Consider the following 11,458-nt stretch of genomic DNA (forward strand, 5'->3'; position numbering starts at 1 on the left):
GTGAAGGTAACGGATGTAGGAAGCCATGGATTTCAAAAGATATATCAAAAGATAAGGAAAAAAGGAGGTGCATGGCAGGTATAAGCAGTTAGGAACAAGTGAGGTACTAATGGAGTGTAAGAAATGCAAGAGAACACTTAAGAAATAAATTAGGAGGGCTAAAAGAAGGCACAATGTGCCCTAGCAGACAAGGTGATGTAGATTTTACAAATATATGTTAAGAGCACAAGGATTTTGCTCTCATTAAGGACCTCCATCACCCAGGACATGTCCTATTTTCACTGTTACCTCTGGATGGCGGTACAGAAGCCTGAAGGCACACACTCAATGATTCAGGAACAGCTTCTTCCCCTCTGCCATCCAATTCCTAAATGGATATTGAACCCATGAATACTTCTAAAATATTTTATTTCTGTTTTTCACTATTTATAATCTATTTAATATATAGCGGGCAGCCATTGATCCCAGGGGATCATGGGTTTGTGCCTCTGGTGGACTGTGTCCTCTCCAGGGAGCAAGCCTGGATGGGAAGATTTAAAGAACAGGCTGTTTCCCATGCAGTGGGATGTAGTCCAAGGGAAGGGCAAGGGCCAGTGCCATCACAGAGGTTGCCAAAGTGAAGTTGTAAACATCAAACCTAGGGACCTTGGCTACGGATTTCTTCCTCGGGGGTATACTCCCAAAGTCTTTCCCATGGGTGGGTATGGCCAGAAAGCAGTGGAGATCTAAAATCAGAGCTTTCCTTCTCCTTGGCGGGCTGCCGTCCAAGGCTGACGAGCCCACCTTGCCCAATTACATACTGTAATTGATTTACTTATTTATTCTTCTTTCTGGATTATCATGCAGTGCATTGAACTGCTGCTTCCAAGTTAACAAGTCTCACGATATATGCCAATGATAATACATCTGATTCTGATTGCAAGGGACAAAATTGGTCCTCTGGAAGATCAGCATGGTAATCCATGCATGAAGCCAAAAGAGATGGGGGAGATTTTAAAAGGATTTTTTTTTTGCATCTGTATTTACTCAAGAGAGGGACACAGAGTCTATAGAAGTGAGGCAAAGCAGCAGAGGCCTCATACAGAGGAGGAGGTGTATTCTGTCATGAGGCAAACTAGGGTGGATAAATCCCCAGGGCCTGATGAGGTGTTCCTCATACACTATGGGAGGCAAGTGCAGAAATTGCAGGAGCCCTAACAGAGATATTTAAATCATCCTGGCATCAGTAGTGGCAAAATTATTAGAAGGCCGGATTTATGAGTATTTGGATTGACATGGACTGATTAGGGATAATTCAGTGTGTGGTAGGTCATGCCTAAGCAATCTTATAGAGTTTATTGAGGAAGGCAAGGCAATGGATTTTTGTCTACATGGACTTTAGCAAGGTGTTTGGCAAAGTCCCTCATGGGAGGTTGGTCAAGCATCTTCAATTGCTTGTCATTCAAGATGAGATAGTAAATTGGATTAGACATTGGCTTTGTGGGAGAATCCAGAGAGTGGTCGTAGATGGTTGTCTCTATGACTGGAGGTCTGTGACTAGTGGAGTGCCGCAGGGATTGGTGCTGGGTCCACTGATGTTTATTATCTATATCAGTGATCTGGATTATAATGTGGTTAACTGGATCAGCAAATCTGAGGATGACACCAAGACTGGGGGTATAGTGGACAGCCAGGAAGGTGATTAGAACACAGCGGGATCTGGACCAGCTGGAAAAATGGGCTGAAAAAATGGCAGCGGAGTTTAACATGGACAAGTGTTAAGTGTTGCACTCCGGTAGGACCAGTCAGGTTAGGTCTCACACAGAGAATGGTAGGGCACTGAGAAGTGTGGTAGAACAAAGGGATTTGGGAATACAGGTCCATAATTCATTGAAAGTGGCATCACAGGTAGATAGGGTCGAAAAGAAAGCTTTTGGCACATCAGCCTTCATAAATCAAAGTACTGAGTACAGGAGATGTAATGTTATGTTGAATTTGTATAAGACATTGGTGAGGCCCTATTTGGAGTTTTGTGTGCAGTTTTGGTCACCTGCCTACAGGAAAGATGTAAATAAAGTTCAAAGAGTACTGAGAAAATTTACAAGGAAGTTGCCAAGTCTGGAGGACCTCAGTTATAAGAAAAAAATTGAATAGGTTAGGACTTTATTCCTTGGAATGTAGAAGACTGAGGGGAGATTTGATAAAGGTATACAAATTATAAAGAGTATAAATAGGGTAAATGTAAGCAGGCTTTTTCTGTTGAGGTTGGGTGGGACTACAACTAGAGGTCTTCAGTTAAAGGTGAAAGGTGAGAAGTTTAAGGGAAACATGAGGGGAAACTTCTTCACTTAAAGAGTCGTGAGAGTGTGGAAGGAGCTGTCAGCCCAGGTGGTGCATACAAGCCTGATTTCAATGTTTAATTAGAAGTTTGGATAGGTACATAGATGAAAGGTGTATGGAGGAGTATGGTCCTGGTGCAGGTTGATGGGAGTAGGCAGTTTAATTGGTTCAGCATGGACTAGGTGGGCCAACAGGCCTGTTTTTCTGCTGTACTTTTCTATGACTCTAATATAAAGTTATATGAGAATTGGTTAGGTTACACTTGGAGTATAGTCTGCTCAAAGCCAACGGAAGTATATTGGACTATGGTCAGTATATTGTTCCTTTAAACCTCCGGTGGAAGTGGGGACATCGCGCTGGGCTAATGGTGTGTTTAAAAACATGAGATTTCAACTCCCAATACTGACTATCTTGATGGCAAACGTATAGTCTCTGGTAAATAAAACTGACGATCTCAGAGCTAGGGTGCTGTATCAAGAAGACATTAGCACCGCTTGCATCCCTTGTTTCACAGAATCTTGATTAACCCCTTCCGTGCTGAACGTAACGATTTGAATAGACGAGTTCACCATATACCACCAAGATAGGTCTGTTGAGTCTCTCAAAAGCAGAGGTGGAGGTGTATGCCTCATGATCAGTTCCTTGTGGTATCCTGTTCACCAGACCTGGAAAACCTCGTGATCAAGTGCCATCCATTTTATCTGCCATGGGAGAGCTCAACGATTATTTTGGTAGCGGTGTACATTCCACCTCAGGCCAATGTCAAACAGGCTCTAGACAGACTGAGCAATGTAATCAACAGGCGTGAAACAGCACATCCTGATGCCTTCCCCATCATTTCGGGGGATTTTTACGAGGACAGCTTAATAAAGTCACTAAATAATTATTAGCAACAGATAACTTGCAATACCAGAGGAAACAACACAATTTAGAAAGTCTGATCACCTGGCTGTACTTTTATTCCCTGAGTATAGGCTGAGACTAAAGACTGCAGCACCAGTAGTGAGGACCAAGAAGGTATGGACAAGGGAAGCACAGGAACGCCTACAGGACTGCTCTGAATTGGTGGACTGAACTGTATTCAGGGATTCATCTTCGAGTCTGGATGAGTATGCTGCAGTTGTTACCGACTTCATTAAAACCTGTTTGTATGAGTGTGTGCCTACAAAAACTTACAGAATATTCCCAAACCAAAAGCTGTTGATGAACCAGGAGATTCATTGTCTGCTGAGGACTAAGCCTGTGGCATTTAAGTGAAGTGACCCATGTCTGTATATGAAAACTAGGTATTTCTTGCAGAGGGCTATTTCAAGAAACAATTTTGAGAGAGGTTAGAGATAACATCAGATGCATGTCAACTCTGGCAGGGTTTGCAGGCCATTATTTCCTGCAAAGCAAAACCCAACGTCATGAATGAGAGTGATGCTTCACTTCCAGACAAGCTTAATGCCTTTTATGCTTGCTTTGAGAGGGAGAATAAAGCTACAGCTCTGAGGATCCTGCAGTATCTGCTAAACCTGTGATCTCTTTTGCAGAGGCCGACGTTAGGTTGTCTTTCAGGAAGGTGAATGCTCGCAAAGCAACAGGTCCTGATGGAGTATCCAGTAAGGCTCTGAAAACTTATGCCAACCATCCAGCGGGAGTATTCAAAGACATTCCCAGTGTCTCATTGCTATGGTTGGAAGTTCCCACCTGCTTCAAAAGGGGAACAACTATACTAGTGCCCAAGAAGACCAGTGGAGGTGCCTTGACGAATATTGTAGAGTAACACTCACGTATACAGTGATGAAAATGCTTTGAGAGGTTTGTCATGGCTAGAACCCATTCCTGACTCAGTTAAAACCTGGACCCACTGTAATTTGCCTATTGCCTAATAGGTTACGGCAGGCACGATCTCAATGGCTCTCTACGTGGTTTTGGATCATCTGGACAATACAAATACCTATGAAAGGATGTTGTTTATTGACTATAGCTCAGCATTCAACACCATACAGTCCTGATGGAAAAGCTAAAGAACCTGAGCCTCTGTATCTCCCTCTGCAAATGGATTCTGAACTTCCTAACTGGAAGACCACAATTTATGTGGATTGGAAATAACATCTCATCTCGCTGACAATCAACACTGGCGCACCACAGCAATGTGTGCTTAGCCTCTACTCTCTCTACACCTGTGACTGTGTGGCTAGGCATAGCTCAAATGGCATCTATAAACTTGCTGATGATACCACTATTGTTGACAGAATCTCAGATGGTGACAAGGGAGCATACAGGAGTGAGCCATACCCGCTAGTTGAGTGGTGTCATAACAACTATCTTGCACTCAACGTCTGTAAGACCAAAGAGCTGATTGTGGACTTCAGAAAAGGTAGAATGAGAGAACTTAAACCAATCCTCACAGAGGGAACAGAAATGAGAGAGTGAGCAATTTCAAGTACCTGGGTATCAATGTCTTTGAGGAGCTAATCTGGTCACAGCATATTGATGCAGCTATAAAGGAAGCAAGATAGTGGCTATATTAGGAGCTTGAGATTTGGTTTGTCACCTAAAACACGCAAACTTCTAAAGATGTACCTGGAAAGCATTTTGATTGGCTGCATCACCGTCTGGTATGGGGGGAGGGTGTTACTGCACAGGATTGAAGTAAGTTGCAGAAAGTTGTAAAATTAGTTAGCTCCATCATGTGTACTAGCCTCCACAGCATCCAAGACATCTTCAAGGAGCGGCATCCATCATTAAGGACCTTCGCTACTCAGGACATTGTAGGTCCAGAAACCTACAAGCATGCACTCAGTGACTCGGGAACTGCTTCTTCCTCTCTGCTATCCAATTTCTAAATGGACCTTGAACCCATGAACACGATCTCACAATTTTTTTTTCTGTTTTTGCACTACTTATTTTAACTTAACTATTTGATATACTGTACATACATATACTTTCTGTAATTCAGTGTTTTCTATATTTATCATGTATTGCATTGTACGGCTGCTGTAGAGTTAACACATTTCACGACATAGAGCAATGATGTTAAACCTGATTCTGATTCTGAATTCTGTTCACCTCATTGCAGGAAGGATGTGAGGGTTTTGAAGGGGAGCAAAAGAAGTTTACCAGGATGCTATCTCTGTTCAAGAAAGAAGTGGAGGCCATCAGACCTACCTAATGTGGTATGGGAATGGAGAAAGATGAAACATTTGGGATCAAGAAAGTGCTGAAGTGGCAAAGTGAGTCCAAGGTAACAGGGACATAAGTTAGAAGGAAGTGAACCTGGGGAGTAAAATGGAGTTAAAGTGGAGTAAGTGCAGGCTGAAACAATAGGTGTGTCTGGACATAAGGGAGAATCAAGTAATGAGCAGCATTTACTTCTCTGTTCTATTCCAACCACTCATCCTATACCCTCAATTTCTATCACCCGAAGAAATGTAGTCGTTCTAGAAGCCTTACCAATAATGCACAGATCCTGAAAGATGAGTAAATTTTAAAAAATCTGTGTGCTTGGCATCAGGAAAAGTTCACATGTGTTAACATGTATTTCAACTTGAATTATAATTGACTCCCCTTCACATAGAAATAATCACATACGTGAATCTCACAGGCTTAAACTCACCTTGGACTTCTAGGGCTGTATTTTTTAGGAGACAAAATTGGGCAGTTGACAGGATGTCCTTTGTTGCAGGAGGAATGATTCAGTTAGATTTTGCATAATTATGGAAAAACATAAAGATAAGATGGGAGTAAAGGCTCTAACTGGAGGAAAAGCAAATATTACAAAACTAAGAAGTGATTTATTAAAAGTGGTTGAGAAACAGGAAAAATAACATCACAGTGGTGAGAGGGGCCTTCAAAAAGCAAATTAAGTCATTCTGGAAAATTATAGTCTCACAAAAAAGGTTTGCCAAATCTAACCCCAAATGACGAACTGTAGAGAGGATTGAATTATGCAAAAGAGTGCTTATAATAGATATGAAAACTCAAAATTTGCATAAAGTCAAAAAAAGCACAGAAAGCATAGAAATGAAATTAAAAAGGGAAATTAGGAAATCAAAGGACCTGAAGAAATTTGGTGTGGAATATCAAAGGGAGTTTTAAGGCACATTAAGAGCAAGATAATAATTTAGAGAAGAGTGTGGCCTATTTGGGACTAATGTATAGTGGTTAAATATATGGATTGTGCATGCTTTATCCCCCACTTTCCAAAAGAGGAGAACAGCAATGGTAATGTTGTAACTAAGGGGGAAGAGTGTGAAATGTTGGAAGGGATAAATGTAATAAGAGGTGAATTATGAGAGCGATAGTATCTTCAAAAATAGTTAGCTCAAAATGATATTTGTCCCAGGCTGTTAGAAGAAACAAACATTGTTGAGGCTCTGCCAATGATTCTCCTGGCCTCTCAGTCAACAAGAGTGGCATAAGAGGACTAGAGAACTTTTGCTGTAACATTACTGAATAACAAGCCAATTAATGAAGTAGGTTGATCAGCTCCGGGATATGATATAACATTTTAATTTGAATAGCTAAAAATTAAAGACAAACAGCTCGTGTTTGTTAAGAAGGTTGTGATGGATGAATAATTGAATTTGTGAGAAGTTAGCAAGGAGAATGCAGCTTAAATATTCTCTCTGTGGCCATTTGATTTGTTAAATTCTCCAGTTTCTTAACACATTCAAAGACATGTTGATTGGTAGATTAACTTGTTCTGGTAAATTATCCTAATATAGTTGACTTGTCAGAGTAAGAGAATGGAGTAGAAGGCATGTGCGAGAGAACAGGTTATAGGGAAAATAAGAGGAAGAGTGGAATTCGTGGGATTGTAATCTCAGCCAGCTCCATTATAGGCACTAACTTCCCTGCTATTGAGGACGCATGGCCAAGTGGTTAAGGCTTTAGGCTGGCAATCTGAAGGTTGTTAGTTCGAGCCTCAGCCAAGGCAGCGTGTGTATTCTTGAGCAAGGCACTTAACCACACACTGCTCCTGCACGTTTATAGCCCAGTGGCAGCTATAAACAAGACAAGACCTTCAAAAGGCAACGCCTCAAGCAGGAGGTATCCCTCATCAAAAAAAGGTTTCAAATTTAAAATATCATCTACGAGATTCTTATCTGAACTTGAAGGAAAGGTAGCCAATTGAGAATGCAGAAAATCTCTAATTTGAAGGTAACCATAAAAATGAGTTTGGGGTAAACCAAATTTGATGGACAACTGCCCAAATGGCACTAAGTTCCCATCAACAAATAAATCCAAAAATTGTCGAATACCCAATCTATTCCATTCTATAAAAACTTTATCAGTAGTAGAGGGTAGAAAAAAATAATTAAAAAGAATTGGACTAGAAAGGGAAAAATGAGACAAACCAAAAAACTTCCTAAATTGCGACCAGACTCTCAAAGTATGTTTAAGAACTGGGTTATCAGTAATTTTACTGAAGGGTAAAGGAAGAGAATATCCAAGAAGAGAAATAATTGAGGGATTTTTAACTGATTGAGCTTCTAGTAAAGTCCATGGTGGACAGTCGTCCTTCTTGATATAATATGACCAGAATGTGATATTCCTTATATTAGTTGCCCAGTAATAGAATCTGAAATTAGGTAAAGCTAGACCACCATCTTTATTTTTCCTTTGAAGAAAGACTCTGTTCAGCCAGGGTTGTTTATTATTCCATATGTTAGAAGACAGAATTGAGTCCAAAGAGTTGAAAAAACTCTTCGGAATAAAAATAGGCAATGCTTGGAAAAGATATAAGAATTTAGGTAACACATTCATTTTAATAGAATTAATACGGCCTAACAAGGATAAAGAAAGAGGAGACCATTTACTAAATAGACTTTTAAGGTAACTCAGTAGTGGAATAAAATTAGATTTATACAAATGTTTAAAATTTTTAGTAATAGTTATTCCTAGATAAGTAAACTGATTAGTCATAATTTTAAACAGAAGATTGGTGTTGATTGGTATCAGGTTGTTTAAAGGAAATAATTCGCTTTTATATAAATTCAACTTATAACCTGAGAATCGACTAAATTGAGAGAATAAAGAAAGAGTGGAAGCTAAGGAGTCATTCACATTGGAAATAAAAAGTAAAATATTGTCTGCATATAAAGAAATTTTATGAATAGTATTACCTCGGGTGATACCTGTAATATCCTTGGAATTACGGAGTGCTATGGCTAGAGGTTCTAGAGCCAAAGCAAACAACAGAGGACTAAGAGGACAGCCTTGTCTAGTGCCTCGATATAGGTTAAATGGTTTAGAGAGTTGAGAATTAGTAAGAACCTGAGCTGTAGGTGAGAGATATAATAGTTTAACCCAATAAATAAAATTAGGTCCAAATTTCACGTGCCGAAATTGCCGAAGCTATTGCGGCTCTTCACTCTGGTAAAACTCCAGGACCAGACGGTTTTCCTTGTGAATTTTATAAAACCTTTTCTAAACAACTTATAGCTCAATTAAACGCTGTTCTTTCTGAATCTTTTAAATTAGGTAAACTTCCGCAATCCTTTTATCAAGCAACTATTTCGCTTATTTTGAAGAAAGATAAAAATCCTGCTGAATGTTCCTCCTATAGACCAATCTCCTTACTTAATTTAGATACTAAAATTCTGTCTAAAATTTTAGCCCGCAGGCTTGAGAATATTTTACCGTTCATTATACGAGAGGATCAGACTGGATTCATTAAAAACCGCTATTCATATTTTAACATTCGGTGTTTATTAAATGTGATATATTCCCCCTCTAACAAGGTTTCAGAATGTATATTATCTTTAGATGCAGAGAAAGCCTTCGATAGGGAGGAATGGAATTATCTATTCAAGACTTTAGAAAAATTTAAATTTAGGTATCTCTCATGAAAGCTCCTCAGCATCCAGATTCTTCTCATTACTACCATCAAGGAGATGGTGCAGAACCTGAAGGTGCATACTCAACTTTCAAAGAACATATTCATCAGTCCATGAACACTGAACCACTACCTCACTAATTTGCTCTCTTATTGTAATATTTATTTTTTATAGTCTTACTATAAGAAACGGTAATTGTTAGGCATTGCACTGTACTGCCTCTACAAATCAACAAATTTCATGAAATACTGTATGTCAATGATAATAAACCTGATTTGATTCTGATCTGGAAGCTGACGTCGACTCAGTTAACTGAATGACCTCTTTTCATGTCATAGGAAAATATTGTGATGCTCTCGGAGGGCATGGTCGACAGCCCGCCTCTGCATTTCTAATGCCCAGTACGGTTTACTGTTCTTGTGTTAAAATGCTTTTGTGGGATTATGGTGGGAAGTTCCAGTTCATTTATTGTTACATTTTAGCTTTGGCTACACAGTTATTTGCTTGTGTACTTGTGGGTCACCCTAACTGTAACTAGGGCGTGTAATGGTCACCTCCCCCGTCTGTATGAGACTGGTTGGGTGCACTCTCTGGGTCACAGTGCCCGGTCTGTTTTGTATTTATCACAATAAAGCAGTTGTTGTGCTTCCTCATCTATCATTATGGACCAAATGCTCGCCACAATATGTAAATACTGTATGTTCAGTGAGGGAATGCTTTTGTTTTGCAGACATAAGGATTTTGAAAATTGTTTACTCAAAAGCCCAATGGGCTATGTACTTCCTGGACTCTTTTTATCTTCTTACAGTGTAGCTTGGTGGAATAGTGGTTAGTGTAATGCTTTACAGAGCCAGTGACTGGAGTTCAATTCCCACCGCTGTCTGTAAGGAGCTTGTATGCTCTCCCCGTGATGGCAAGGGTTTCCTCCGGGTGCTCCAGTTTCTTCACACAGTCCAAAGACTTTCTGGTCAGGAGGTTTATTGATCATTGTAAATTGTCCTGTGATTAGGCCAGGGTTAGATAGGTGGTTTACTGGGCGGTGCAGTTCGTTGGGCCAAAAACGCCTGTTCTGTACTGTCTTTCTAAATATATAGACAGATATGTACATACCGTACATAAATATTTACTTACTCCTGTCTTTATCCAATCGATACCCTTTGATTCAGTCTTTCCAGTCATTGCTGCTCACTTATATCATCTCATAACAGGCACCTTGCATTATTCTTTTCAATATGCCAGTCTTGTCCCTACAGCCCACACAGCAGTTCTTTGATGGTATCTGAAGCATGGGGGTTCTGATGGCTCTGTCATAACTTTGTAATATGTATAATTATGAAATAAAGGGTATACTTTTCTACTTCAAGTTGCTGTAGAGAAACCTTGGGCTAATATGTGTATTAAAAATAGCATGTCAAACAAGGCAGTATTTACATTATACTTACATGGGATCAGCTACAGTCAGAAAATATTCCTCTGAATTTTATCTAAAACTCATTTAGAATAGTTTTTCCCAAAGTGTGTGATATCGCTCCCTTGGGTGCAATGTGAATTTCTAGGGGTGTGATAAAGATAAAGTGGCTGGTGTTCAGGCACTTGATAGCAAGGGGGCAGCTGGGGAATTACAGGCTTAATTTAAGAAATTAATTACTTATTATAAGCATTATGATCCTCAGTGCTGCATAATTGATAACAATGATCAGGTAATCACCTCATCTCTTGCTAACCCATCATTCTCCTAGACTTTGCTTGAACTGAACTTTAGTTTTTAAAAAGCAATATGACACTTCTGTATTTTGCATATCATGAGAAATCTGGATTTAATAAATCATGTCATTTCTGGGCTGTTCACTACTGTAGTACAGTGTTGGTTAGTACAATTCTCATACTCTAATCATGCAGTGACCACAATTCCTGTGAATTAGCGTATGACATTCAATGGGGTAATTTTCAGAATCTGACCTTTTGAATGGTCTTGATTGCATTTCTCTAGCCAGCGACACAACCGAGATATCGCCACCCGATTTTACGTACCTTCAGTCTGAGCGTAAGGTTTTGCCTGAGCTATGATGATGTCAGGACTTTCCCCTTTATTAATCACAACACTTGAGGTTGGATTTAAACAATAGGCAATTGACCGTGGCCACTAATCCATAGCAAAAGTGGCAGAAGCAGTCCAAACAAAGACGTGTAAGATGGTATAGTGTGGAGTATCTGAAATATGGATTTATACCAGCACCAAACAACCAACATCAGCCAACCTGTCTGTTGTCTGAAAACAGTTTTTTCAAACGAGGAAATGAAACCATACA

Source organism: Hemitrygon akajei, chromosome 3, assembly GCF_048418815.1.
Source record: "Hemitrygon akajei chromosome 3, sHemAka1.3, whole genome shotgun sequence".
NCBI lineage: Eukaryota > Metazoa > Chordata > Chondrichthyes > Myliobatiformes > Dasyatidae > Hemitrygon > Hemitrygon akajei.